Source organism: Phyllobates terribilis, unplaced genomic scaffold (assembly GCF_046119375.1).
Source record: "Phyllobates terribilis strain yellow unplaced genomic scaffold, ASM4611937v1 Scaffold_1__5_contigs__length_1240528914, whole genome shotgun sequence".
NCBI lineage: Eukaryota > Metazoa > Chordata > Amphibia > Anura > Dendrobatidae > Phyllobates > Phyllobates terribilis.
Window position 1 is genome coordinate 1,201,440,007 of NW_027362761.1, and position 14,145 is coordinate 1,201,454,151.

General features: G+C 45.2%; 1 protein-coding gene across 1 annotated transcript in view; it reads left to right on the plus strand.

The window, feature by feature from the left end:
- LOC141218863 (vomeronasal type-2 receptor 26-like) overlaps positions 1-14,145 on the plus strand; it is an 89,807-nt gene that overhangs the window by 38,835 nt on the left and 36,827 nt on the right. The window lies entirely within an intron of this gene.

The following is a 14,145-nucleotide window of genomic DNA, read 5'->3' on the forward strand; positions in this document are numbered from 1 at the left end:
ATTTGCAGGTCCTGGCGAATTTAAACAATTTAAGATTTAATTTGCTCACATTATCAAAAAAATACTTGCTGCCTTTTTACACATGGCGGAAGATTGCATTGGTCACAGAAGGCTGGCCTGACCTTCAGCACAATGGATTGGTACTGTCCGCATACTGGCCTGAAGCTATCACATCACATGATACAGCGCAGTCAATCAACAGGAACTGGCATAGCCTGTATAAAAGCCAAGGCAGAGAAAGCAGCTGCCATTTAAGCATAATTATAGTATATTGAAAGTATGTCAGAGCTTACAGCTTAGCAAAAGCAATAGGAAGAGAAAGCTCTCAAACATTGAACAAATTCTCCAGACAATAACGTATAGTATAACTGCAACATGGAAGCAGATGTAATAATATTGATAATTTTTATTTTTATATAGCGCTAACATATTCTGCAGCGCTTTAAATACATAGTCATCACTGTCCCAATTGAGGCTCACAATCTATGCTCCCTATCAGTATGTCTCTGGAGTTGAGCAAACTATTCTGGGAATACTGCTGGAGTCACATTAGCATTAGTGATGAGCGAGCACTAAAATGCTCGGGTCGAGCAAATTGGAATACTCGGGTGCTCGACCCGAGCAATGAGCCCAATGTAAGTCTATGGGAAACTCGAGCATTTTTCAGGTGGCTCCCCCCCGACGGTCTGCAGAGGGCCTAAAAATTGCCCAAATCGATGGGAACAGTGCTCAAATGACATGGGAACAGCATTGGGAAGACCCCTGGAAGCATCTCTGACTCCCAGATCACTGCGGTCAACAACATGGTCAGAGTACTATGCCACTTTTACAGACTCACAATAAAACATACCAAAACGAAACCAAAATGGATTTTCCTGGGAAATATGTTAAGGAACATCCTTTCCAGGGTAGTGACTTGTATATAAGGCAAAATAAATAACCAAAATCAAAAATACCCCTCCTCAACTTGTGCTATGTTCACACGTATCATTTTTGATGCATTTTTGCACTTTTGCATTACTTTCAACCAAGACAAATGCATTTACCAAGAAATGTCATTTTAACATTTTACAACCTTATCTCGCCATGTGGTGTGTGACACATCATCAGACACATGCACACAGTGCTGAAAAGACATGGGAACAGCATGGGGAAGACCTCTGGAAGCATCTCTGACTCTCAGGTCACTGCCTAAAAGTGTGCCCAACATAGGTGATCCTTGGCGCATGCGAAGATGTCTCCCGCATTGTACCTGTCGTTGCAGACTTGCAACAATCACCGTTCATGTCCTTGTCCCACTGCAGCGTTCAGTTGTCCTTACCCCATTTCTTGGAATGCAAGCACAAGTATGCAGCCAGCCACCCACCCACCCACAGGCTGCAATACTATACTGCCAAATTTTTTACAGCTGCTTGCACTTGAAATGTGGCCTTTTAGGAGGCGGAAGCTTTTCATTACCTCATGCCGGTGGCGGCTGGGTGTCCATACTCGGCCCCCAGCCGCCACTATATTTCCCTGTATCACCTCCGCCTTCCACAGGCATGGGTCCCACAACATTATCCGTGCCCTCCCCAGTGCACTTACTGGGAAGGACCGCCTAACCACGAACACGTGGACTGCTGAATGTGGCCAGGGACGGTACGGAGCCAGTCCACAACTTTTTTTGCTGAGAGTTGTATTTAGCTCGGTGAAAGGACTGGCATAGAGGGAAACCATATCTACCCTGCGTTTCATTTCTCCCAGTAAGTCCTGTAATTGAGCTTGTTGCAGAAACAATGGCAGCCCGTCCAACATCAACTCTCACTTGTTGGTTGTGCTTTGACACACACATATATTTCGTTGCGCATTTAATGTCTTGAATACAGAGTTGGACAATGGCCTGATCTGCAATGCGTTTTGAGAAATAACATGCATAAGCATGGCCAATCCACATTAAAAAAGCAGCCATAGAGTGTCCAGGAACCTTCCTCCACACTTTTCTTAGGCAGGGCTGCTATTCGGAAGGGTTGGACGGGCCCACCAGAGAACCAGAGACTCCTCCGGTGGGTTCTGTCTTTTCCTTCAGGAGAGTTCATAGTGCCGAGGTGAGGCCATGATGATGATAGAGGCCACCATCAGTTTAGATTTCTGTTACTTGGAATGCAAGTGCAAGTATGCTGCCAGCCACCTACCCACAGGCCGCAACACTAAACTGCCAGATTTATGGGCAGCTCTTTCCACTTGAAATATGGCCTTTTAAGCTCATGGGGGTGGAAGCTTTTCACAACCTCATGCCGGAGGCGGCCGGGTGTCCACTATAATTCCCTATATCTCCTACGCCTTCCACAAGCACGGGTCCCACAACATTACCCGTGCCCTCCCCACTGCACTTACTGGGAAGGACCGCCTAACCGCAAACACATGGACAGGTGAATGTGGCCAGGGACAGTACGGAGCCAGTCCACAACTTTTTTTGCTGAGAGTTGTATTTAGCTCAGTGAAAGGACTGGCATAGAGGGAAACCGTATCTACCCTGAGTGTCATTTCTCCCAGGAAGTCCTCTAAAGCTGCTTGCACTTGAAATGTGGCTTGAACATTACTGCTGGTACTTTTCTGTGGGAATTTGCTTGCCGTCTACCAGCCTGGAATGTTTCCAGCAAACTATGGTACAACTGCCCCCAGTACCAGTAGCGAAGTCATCCCCAATTTCCATTCTCAGGAATTTTATTTGGTAGACTGAGTGGCTGTGTGACACATCATCAGACACATCCACATGTTTTATTTATGATGGAGGGACTCTGAAACTCATAAAGCCTATTTTTATAGGGCCATCAGATGGCCCTTACTATACTTAAAAGGACAGCAGTCGGCCCTCGCTATTGCTAGAGAAACCTCAGCCGGCTATGCTTCGTTGTTCCCATTATTAACAAGTGGGTCTCTTATACTGTTATTGTGTATCCAGTGACTGCAAGGGCTGCCAAAAATTTGGACGCAACACAATACCCCTTTGAAGAGACATGGAGGAGGGTCTCAGTAAAAAAAATGTTCCCATTATATAGGAGCGGGTGGTAATGCCCATGCTGTGACTGCAAGGGCTGCCAAAATTTGGGAGAAACCCACCTAAGAATTTAAAGACACATAGAGCAGGGCCACAGTAACTACAAATTCCATTTAGAAAGGAGAGAGTCTTCTATACAGTTATAGGGTATGCAGTGAGTCCAACGGCTGACCAATTTTAGGAAAAACCCCACTAAAATGTAAAGACATATAGAGCAGGGCCATAGTAACAAGGTACAACATGTTCCCATTAGAAAGGAGAGAGTCTGCTATACAGTTATAGGGTATGCAGTGAGTCCAATGGCTGACCAAATTTAGGAAGAAGCGCACTAAGAATTTAAAGAGACATAGAGCAGGGCCACAGTAACAAGGTACGACATGTTACCATTGGAAAGGAGAGGGTCTGCTATACATTTACAGGTTATGCAGTGAGTCCAACGTCTGACCAAATTTAGGAAAAACCCCACTAAGAAAATAAAAACACAAAGAGCAGGGCCACAGTAACGACAAATTCCCATTAGAAAGGAGAGAGTCTCCCATAGTGTGTGAATGCAAGGGCTGCCAAAAATTTGGAGGCACTTCAATGATCCTTGGAAGAGACGTGGAGGAGGGCCTCATAAAAAAAATTTCCCATTAGAAATCAGCGGGCCTCCTATACTTGTAATGCCCATGCACTGAGTGTATGGGCTGACAAACATTTACCCCTGGGGGGTATACATGAACATACTGTATAATTTTTTTTTTTTTACGGGCATCATAAACACCCTTTAAAAAAATTATGTGGGTGTTGCATCACGGACCACGGTCACCCTGGTGATATGGTGGTGGATGATGAGGAGAAGGATGAGGCCAAGAGCAAATAGCCAAAATCGGGAAGCGTATACCCATGTGTGGGTGTGAAAAGGTGCGTGGGAATACATCTCCCAAGAATAGACACTGGATTTGAGTTTATGTTACGATGCTATCATTTGGTGGTGTTGAAAAGTCTGGCCCAATCCAACCCTTATTCATTTTTATAAGAGTCAGCATGTCAGCATTTTCAGTTGACAGGCGGATGCGCTTATCAGTTATAATTCCACCAGCGGCACTAAAAACCCGCTCTGATAAAACGATGGCGGCAGGTCAGGCCAGAACCTCCAAGGCATAGAGAGCCAGTTCCTTCCACGTATCCAGCTTGGATACCCAATAATTATAAAGCACAGCGGAATCATGGAGGATGTTGGTACGGTTGGCAAGGCACTCCCTCAGCATCTTCCCAAACTTTGCACTCCTTGTGAGAGTACCCCGCGCCTCAAGGCCTATGCGATTGGAGGGTCTGAGAAAACTCTCCCAGAACTTTGACTGTGTTCCCCTGTCTCTGCTGGATTGAAGTTGTGTCTCTCTCGCCTGTACTCCTTGGTTGTCCAATGAAGTGTGCCCTCTGCCTCCAACGTTTTTAGATGGTAATTTCTTTGATAGTTCAGCAACAGTGGCCTTCTGGTAGAGCCCCATTTTTGTAGAACTGTCCGCCTCAGGAGTAAGAGATATAAAGTTCTCCTTGTAGCGTGGGTCTAGAACTGTCACCAACCAGTAATGACTGTCACCCAAAATTTTGAGAACGCGAGAGTCATGGGAAAGGCAGAGTAACATAAGCTCAGCCATGCATGCAAGACTACTAACAGGCTAGACTTCCATGTCCTCACCAAGAGAATGACTTACCATGCTCTCCTCCTAGTCCTCTCTGTCTTCTGGCTATCCACACTGAAAAGACGGTATGACAGTGGTGCAGGTAGTACTGTTTATAGTGCATGAAACTAGCTCCTGTCCTTCTTCCTCCTCATTGTCACCTAATCAACGTTGGGTTGAGATGAGCCTTGGCTGTGTGTAATCACCCTGTATGATTCCTTGCTCCATCTCATAGTGCTCCGCCTGCAAACCATCCTCTTTGATTGTGAGCTGAGAGCATTTCAGAAGACAGAGAAGCAGGATGGTGACACTAATTAAGGCGTCATCGCCGCTCACCATCTTGGTGGAGTCCTCAAAGTTTTGGAGGATGGTGCATATGTCTGACATCCATGTCCACTCCTGAGGTCTTATGTGTGGAGTCTGAACTGAATACCGACGGCCTTGTTGATACCGGTACTCAACAACTGACCTCTTCTGCTCACAAATCCTTCCCAACATATGCAGTGTAGAGTTCCAATGCGTGGGGACATCACGCAAACGCTGCTGAAGCATGGCAAAGGCAGCGGAAGCTGTAGCTGACTTTCTAAAATGGGCACACAGGCAGCGTACTTTAACTAGCAGATCCTGAAGCTCCAGGTAGGATTTGAGAAACCGCTGAACCAAAAGGTTAAGCACATGGCCAGGCATGTGTGTGAGCTCGCCTTGTCTCAGAGCCGTCACCAGTTTTTGGCCATGGTCACACATGACCATGCCTGGCTGTAGGTTCAGCGGTGTGAGCCACAGATCTGCATGCTCTTTCAGAGCTGTCTACAACTCTTCAGCATTGTGGGGTTTTTCAGTTAAGCATATTAGCTTCAGCACAGCCTGTTGCCGCTTGGCCGAGGCAGTGCTGCAGTACTTCCAGCTTGTGACTGACGTGGTCATTTCGGAGATGGAGGCTGAAGAGGAGGAGGAGGTGAGGAGGAAGAGGTGTAGGAGCTGTACACCGTGGGGGCAACCCTGATTGACCGAGGGCCCGCAATCCTTGGCGTTGGGAGGACGTGTTCGGTCCAAGGTCCGACTGGGTCCCGGCTTCCACTATGTTAACCCAGTGAGCAGTCAGCGAGATGTGCCATCCCTGCCACAAGCACTTGTTCACGTGTCCATGGTTAGATGGACTATACCGGTTACTGCGTTGTTGAGAGCACGGCTAAAGTTTTAGGACACTAAAATGCTGGGACGGCACAGCGGGAGAAATAGTGGCGGCTGGGGATCGAATACCGAGGGATGGCCGCCGCCATCAGGTTGCGGAATGCTTCCGTCTCCACGAGCCTAAAAGGCAACATTTCGAGTGCAAGCAGTCAAGAAATGTGAAAATTTAGTAGTGTGGCCTGTGGGGCGTTGGCTGCATATTTGCGCTTGCGTTCTAAGGACTGGGGTATGAACGTTGCGCTGGGACAAGAACATGGACATGCTTCCTGATGCTGCTACTTGAGAGTGTGCAATGACAGGTGCAGGGCAGGAGGCGTATTTTCATGCACCATGGACAGGGGATTGGCTTGCATGCACAACAGCGGAATAAGCAATGGTGCTACCCGCAGACACTGTTCCTGGACCCTGGGGTTCAGCCCAAAAAAAGTCGGATGCTTTGATGCCTTGTGCCTGATCATGCTGGTGGTGGTCAGGCATGTCATTTTGCCATCCCTGCTGATGCTGGCCTGGCAGGTGGTGCAAATGGCCTTTTTGGAGTTATCGGCAGAGTCTTTAAAAAACAACCATACTCGGGAAGACCTAACAGTTGTACTGGCAACTTCCTCCGTGTTGGTGTTACGGGGAATGGTTGCCTGCCTTCTGTCTGCGGCCAACATACTGCTTCTTCGTGCCTGTTGGGGTGCTCTGCCTCCCTCCCACTGTGTGCTGCTGTCCTCGCTCTGCATGTCCTCCTGCCAGGTTGGGTCAGTTACTGTATCATCCACCACCTCGTCTTCCACTTGCGCTCCCTGGTCCTCCTCCTGACTTTCTGACAATTGTTTCTCATCGTCCACCACTTGTGACACTTTCCCACCGTCGCCTTCGTGTGACCGTGGCTGCTTAAATATTTGGGCATCGCTACACGCGATCTCCTCTTGCCCCTCTTCAAGTGGACTGGGCGAGAGGCCCGAATCTATAAATGGAACTGTGAACAGCTCTTCAGAGTGTCCAAGTGTGGGATCAGTTGTCTCTTGGTACTCTGCATGGTGGTAGGAAGGAGGATCAGGGTGGGTAATATGCGATCCAGACTCACGACTACTGAGACTTGACCGTGTGGAAGACAGGGTGGTGGTGGCTAAGTGACTGGAAGCATTATCCGCTATCCAACCAACAACCTTTTGACACTGCACTGGGTTCAATAGTGGCGTGCTGCTGTCCCCTAGAAATTGGGACAGGAAGGTGAGGCGAGTAGATGTGGATGTTTGTTGTGGCACAATTTCAGCTTGCCCACGGCCTTGTCCTCGGCTTCTGCATGCAACATTACCATCACGTCCACTTCCCTGTCCCTTGCCATGTTACTTGCCCATTTTAAATGGAGGACAGTATCTTCCATGCTCACTACAAATGACGGAGTTTGGAGCGAACTTCTATGTGACCCGTGTGATGGAAAAAACAGAGTTTTAAAAACCTGGCCTGTAGGTAAGTAGTTTGACCAGCAAACTGCTGTGAATTGCTTCACTGACACACTAAAGGAAATTTTTAATGGAGGCCAGAAATGGCAGTATTTTCTGACAACGTATATGTGATCCATGTTACGGAGAAAACACAGTTTTAAATAGCTGGATTTCTAGTGCTCTAATATGGAAAGGACCTGTCTGTATTCTGCAGTGCCAACAAGCAAATTTCGCAGAAAAAGTTGTGTTCTCTGGATTGCTTTTAAGCAAATAATGAGGATTAAGATCCAAAGAAAAGTATTCCTGGCCCCTGAGACCTCGGCCTTTGTATAGAAATATCTAACAGCAGCAGAAGGCAGAATTGAAATGGAGCCTCTTGTGCTATATGCACTGCAGTCTGCTATATACACTGCCTGCCTATTCACCCTGCCTGCATGATATCTCTGCATATGGATTAGTACTCAGAAGGACTGTTTGTTAAGATGAATATGTGCAATGAACGGTTTTTCTCCCTACACTAGCTAATGCACAAGCAAATCTGTCCCTGATGCAGCAGCAGCTCTCCCTAAACTGTCTGATCTGGATTGACTGTGATGAGCATGGCAGCGCCAGGTCTGATATAGACCTGATGATGCTGTGCGGCCAGCCATTCACTATAATGACCACAACCAACATGGCTACAGCATTACATTGCATGGAAGGCAATCCCTGCATGTTCATTGGCTCTCTAAAGAGTGCCAAACATGCAGGGAGGGGACCCGAGTTCCCGCCCGAGCAACCCGGAAATACTCGGCGAGCAGTGAGATGCTCGGGTGAGCACCGAGCAGTAGCGAGCTTGCTCGCTCATCACTAATTAGCATATAAAACATCGGACTAATGTTGATCCAGAAAAGTAGGACAAATGGAATGCCAGTGTCATGCGAACATCATAAGTGTGCAATATGATATTTCTCATCTAGCATCCATATGACAGCAGTATGACATGCGTATGCAATCCATATGCAATGCATTTTTAACATCAGATTTTACATACACTAATCATCTGTGACATTTAAGCCTAGTTCTCTAATTAAGCAATCTTATATACAGATATAGTTAGATAGAATAGATTTATACAGTAGGGAAAATAAGTTTTTGATAGACTGACGATTTTGCAAGTTTTCCCACCTACAAAGAATGGAGAGGTCTGTTTTTTTATCGCAGGTACACTTCACCTGTGAGAGACAGAATCTAAAAATAAAAACCAGAAAATCACATTGTATGATTTTTAAATCATTAAATTGCATTTTATTGCATGAAATAAGTATTTGATCACGTACCAACCAGCAAGCTTTCTGTCTCTCACAGACCAGTTAGTTTTTCTTTAAGAAGCCCTCCTACTCTGCACTCATTATCTGTATTAATTGCCCTTGTTTGAACTTGTTACCTGTATAAAAGACCCTTGTCTACGCACTCAATCACACTCAAATCTCTCCACCATGGCCAAGACCAAAGAGTTGTCTAAGGACACCAGGGACAAAATTGTAGACCTGCGCAAAGTTGGGATGGGCTACAGGACAATAGGCAAGCAGCTGATTGAGAAGGCACCAACTGTTGGCACAATTATTAGAAAATGGAAGAAACACAAGATGACTGTCAATCTTCCTCCGTCTGGGGCTCCATGCAAGATCTCGTCTCATGGGGTAAGGATGATTCTGAGAAAAATCAGGAATCAGCCCAGAACTACACAAGAGGATATGGTTAATGACCTGAAGTGAGCTTGGACCACAGTCTCAAACATTATCGTTAGTAACACACTATGCCGACATGGATTAAAATCCTGCAGGGCACGCAAGGTCCATTTGATTATGCCAGCACATGTCCATACCCGTTTGAAGTTCACCAATGACCATCTGGATGATCCAGAGGAGGCATGGGAGAAGTTCATGTAGTCAGATGAGACCAAAATGGAACATTTTGCTATCAATTTGCCGTGTTTTGGTGAAGAATAATGAGTACAATCCCAAGAAAGAACATCGTCCCAACCATGAAGCATGGTGAGGGAAACATCATACACTGCTCAAAAAAATAAAGGGAACTCTTAAACAACAGAATATAACTCCAAGTACATCAAACTTCAGTGAAATCAAACTGTCCATTTAGGAAGCAACACTGATTGACAATCAATTTCACATGCTGTTGTGCAAATAAAAGAGACAATAGATGAAAATTATTGGCAATTATCAAGACACACTCAATAAAGGAGTAGTTCTGCAGGTGGGGACCACAGACCACATCTCAGTACCAATTCTTTCTGGCTGATGTTTTGGTAACTTTTGAATGTTGGTTGTGCTTTCACACTCGTGGTAGCATGAGACGGACTCTACAACCCACAGAAGTTGCTCAGGTAGTGCAGCTAATCCAGGATGGCACATCAATGCGATCTGTGGCAAGAAGGTTTGCTGTGTCTGTCAGCGTAGTGTCCAGAGGCTGGAGGCGCTACCAGGAAACAGGCCTATACACCAGGAGACGTGGAGGGGGCCGTAGGAGGGCAACAACCCAGCAGCAGGACCGCTACCTCTGCCTTTGTGCAAGGAGGAACAGGAGGAGCACTGCCAGAACCCGGCAAAATGTTATCCAGCAGGCCACAAATGTGTATGCGTCTGCACAAACGGTTAGAAACTGACTCCATGAGGGTGGTATGAGGGCCTGACGTCTACAGATGTGGGTTATGCTCACAGCCCAACACCATGTAGGATGCTTGGCATTTGCCACAGAACACCAAGATTGGCAAAGTCGCCACTGGCGGCCTGTGCTTTTCACAGATGAAAGCAGGTTCACACTGAGCACATGTGACAGTCGTGACAGAGTCTGGAAATGCCGCGGAGAGCAATATGCTGCCTGCAACATCCTTCACCATGACCGTTTTGGCAGGGGGTCAGTAATGGTGTGGGGTGGCATGTCTTTGGAGGGCCGCATAGCCCTCCATGTGCTCACCAGAGATAGCCTGACTGCCATTAGGTACTGAGATGAGATCCTCAGACCCCTTGTGAGACCATATGCTGGTGCGGTTGGACCTGGGTTCCTCCTAATGCAGGACAATGCCAGACCTCATGTGGCTGTAGTGTGTCAGCATTTCCTGCAAGATGAAGGCATTGAAGCTATGGACTGGCCCGCCCGTTCCCCAGACCTGAGTCCGATTGAGCACATCTGGGACATCATGTCTCGCTCCATCCACCAACGTCACGTTGCACCACAGACTGTCCAGGAGACGCTTTAGTCCAGGTCTGGGAGGAGATCCCACAGGAGACGATCCGCATTCTCATCAGGAGCATGGCCAGGTGTTGTAGGCACGTGGAGGCCACACACAATACTGAGCCTCATTTTGACTTGTTTTAAGGACATTACATCAAAGTTGGATCAGCCTGTAGAGTGTGTTTCCACTTTAATTTTGGGGGTAACTCCAAATCCAGGCCTCCATTGGTTAATAAATTTGATTTCCATTGATGATTTTTGTGTGATTTTGTTGTCAGCACACTCAACTTTGTACAGAACAAAGTATTCAATGAGCATATTTAATTCATTCAAATCTAGGATGTGTTATTTGAGTGTTCCCTTTATTTTTTTGAGCAGTATACTTTGGGGTGCTTTTCTGCAAAGGGGTCAGAACGACTGCATGGTATTGATGGCAGGATGGATGGGGTGATGTATCGCAAGATTTTTGCCAGCAACTTCCTTCCCTTTGTAAGAGCATTGAAGATGAATCGTGGCTGGGTCTTCCAGCATGACAATGACCCAAAACACACAGCCAGGGCAACTAAGGAGTGACTCCGTAAGAAGTATTTCAAGGTCTTCGAGTGACCTAGCCAGAATCAAGACCTGAACCCAATAGAAAATCTTTGGAGGGAGCTGACACTCAATGTTGGCAAGCAACAGCCCAGAAACCTGAAAGATTTGGAGAAGATCTGTATGGAGTAGTGGGCCAAAATCCCTGCTGCAATGTGTGCAAGCTTGGTCAAGAACTACAGGAAACGTTTGACCTCTGTTATTGCAAACAAAAGTTTCTGTATGATATATTAAGTTCTTCTTTTTCGATTCTATCAAATACTTATTTCATGCAATAAAATGCTAATTAATTAGGTAAAAGTCATACAATGTGATTTTGTGGATTTATTTGGATTCTGTCTCTCTCAGTTGAACTGTACCTACAATAAAAATTACAGACTTCTCCATTCATTGTAGGTGGGAAAACTTGCAAAATCGGCAGTGTATCAAATATTTGTTTTCCCCACTGTAGATAGATAGAAAAAATAGAATAGATGTCCTGTAGATATTTAATGTCACAAGACCCCTACATATAATAAAATATTTAGTGTGTGGCATTAAAGGGTATTTAACCTTATTTAGCCTATAAAATAAAAAAATAATTAAAAATATGGCATGGAATCCCCTTTATTTATAATAACTAGCTGAGAGAAAGCATACAGCTGTGAGCTAGTGTTATTATTCTGGGAAGAGGCCACTATCCATTGATCTACCCAGCGTATTAATATCAGCTCACAGCTGTCTGCGTAGCCTTTACTCATTATTAAAAAGAGGAAACCCCCCAAGAAAGTGATGCGGGGTCCACCCTATTTTTAATAATCAGCAAAGGCTAAGCCGACAGCTACGGGCTTATATTAATAGGCTGGAAGGAGCCATGGATATTGGCCCCCTCCCAGACTAATAACACCAACCCTCAGCCACCCTAGAAATGGCACATCCATTAGATGCGCCAGTTCTGGTGCTTAGCCTCGGCTCTTTCCAATTGCCCTGGTGTGTTAGCAATCAGGGTAATAGTTTTGGGATTGATGTCAGCTGCATAATGTCCACTGACATCAAGACCAGGGTTTAGTTGTAATGCAGGTGTCAGAATGCAATGCACAGAGTCACAAAATGAGGGCAGTCAAATAGCTATAAATAACAATTTATATATGCATATATATTAAACAAAGCTGACAGGGACTACAACAGGGGTTAGCAATGAGAACAATATCGCAATAACAATAGCAATAACATACAATACATCATAATAGCAATAACAATAGCAATAAAATTATTTTCTAAAATACTGTATCTAGCCCAAATATTGGATTAATCATGCAAATGGCCCTAATGGGGTCTCCGGTTATTCCCGCTAGGCCTTTAAGTCTTTTTCTGACAAAGTCAATTAGATCCCGTTTGGCTTGTTCCACCTCACCCGTCCCCCTCCCAACCTGATACCCTAAACTCGATTGTTCCCAGGACCGTGAGGGAGCGGTTGAAGTGATAGCCCTGTTCAGTGATGACATTCATCGGCTTTTGCTAACGTGATATCTCCGGCACGACTTGTTTCTATCCTCTCTTTGTCATGTCAATCAGGTCGGTTTACCACGTCGTGGGTAGGAGGGTCTTGTACATTTCCTTAATGTCGTTTCCAAGTCCCGGTCCTCTTCCGTAGCCGAGACACCGAAGGGACCGCTGCGCTGAATCTCGCACTCGTTAACCAGCAGCCACCCGTCTTGCCTTACGGGTCTCTCTCCCCGGTCTCTCTCACTGGTTCCTTCAGTGCCTCCAGCCTGTGTCACGTCTCTTCCTGTGTCTGGCGCCGAAATCACATCAGGCACTGCGTGCTTGACAGTTAAATTTTGAAATTCTCTGCTGGAGGTCACCTGACCGGGTCCAGCGTCCAAACTTGAAATGCTCACCTTATAACATGCATCTTGCACTGATTCTCTGAATGACTTTTCTCCTTCTATTACATAGTGATGGAGAGGCGTCTATCAGACACCCCCAATACTAAGTCTATAGCTAATAGAAATAAGCACACATAGAGAAAAGTTCTTTAATTGTAAAAATCACTCCCCGATCCTCTTTTACCCATATTTTACTATACAGAAAATTATAATAGAAGAAGTTATCTGACATACACTGTGTTCCAAATTATTATGCAAATAATATTTTCTCAGATTTTCCCAAATTACCTTTATGAATTGCAGTCATTGTAATTTTCCAGTCAAATAACTATTAGAGTACAATTGAAAGGTTTTTGTACAAACTGCCTATGAAAACAGTATATTTTTTAAAAAATAAAAAACTCAAATTGCACTCAAAATGCATGTTCCAAATTATTATGCACAGCAGAGTTTTCAACCTTTTCATTTTAATAAAGAACAAAAAAATTGTCATTTTTGAAATTATAAGCATTAGCACGTTGTTACAAACTTAAATCAAACAGTTTTCAACTCAAAACTTTATTCTAGGTGATGTTACATTTGCACATAGGACCCCTTGTTTGAAAAGACCTTCTGAACTCTCGTCCATTGAATTTGTCAGGTTTTGGATGGTTTCTGCTTTAATTGTTTTGCATGAGGACAGAATACTCTCCCAGAGCTGTTGCTTAGATGTGAACTGCCTCCCGCCATCATAGACACTCCTTTTGATGATGCTCCAGTTTTTCTCAATGGGGTTGAGGTCAGGGGAGCATGGGGGCCACACCATAAGTTTGTCCCTTTTATGCCCATAGCAGCCAGAGATGCAGATGTGTTATGTGCAGCATGAGACCGGGCACATTTTTTTTTTCTTCCTTCTTATTTCACCAGAAAGCAGAAGCTAGTCAGCACAATAGTTTGTAGAGAAAAAAGGAGTCTGAAATCTCTGTCGGACCTTTTGCTTGCTGGGCCTAAGTGACTATGATGAATTTTTGCATCTCTTGTGCAATCATTTTTGTGAGTGGATAGGAGAAAAAATTGCATTTTAAAAATATAAAGGAAAAGTGTGTGTGTGTGTCCCAAACATTTTTTTTGCATAATTGTTTCACTAT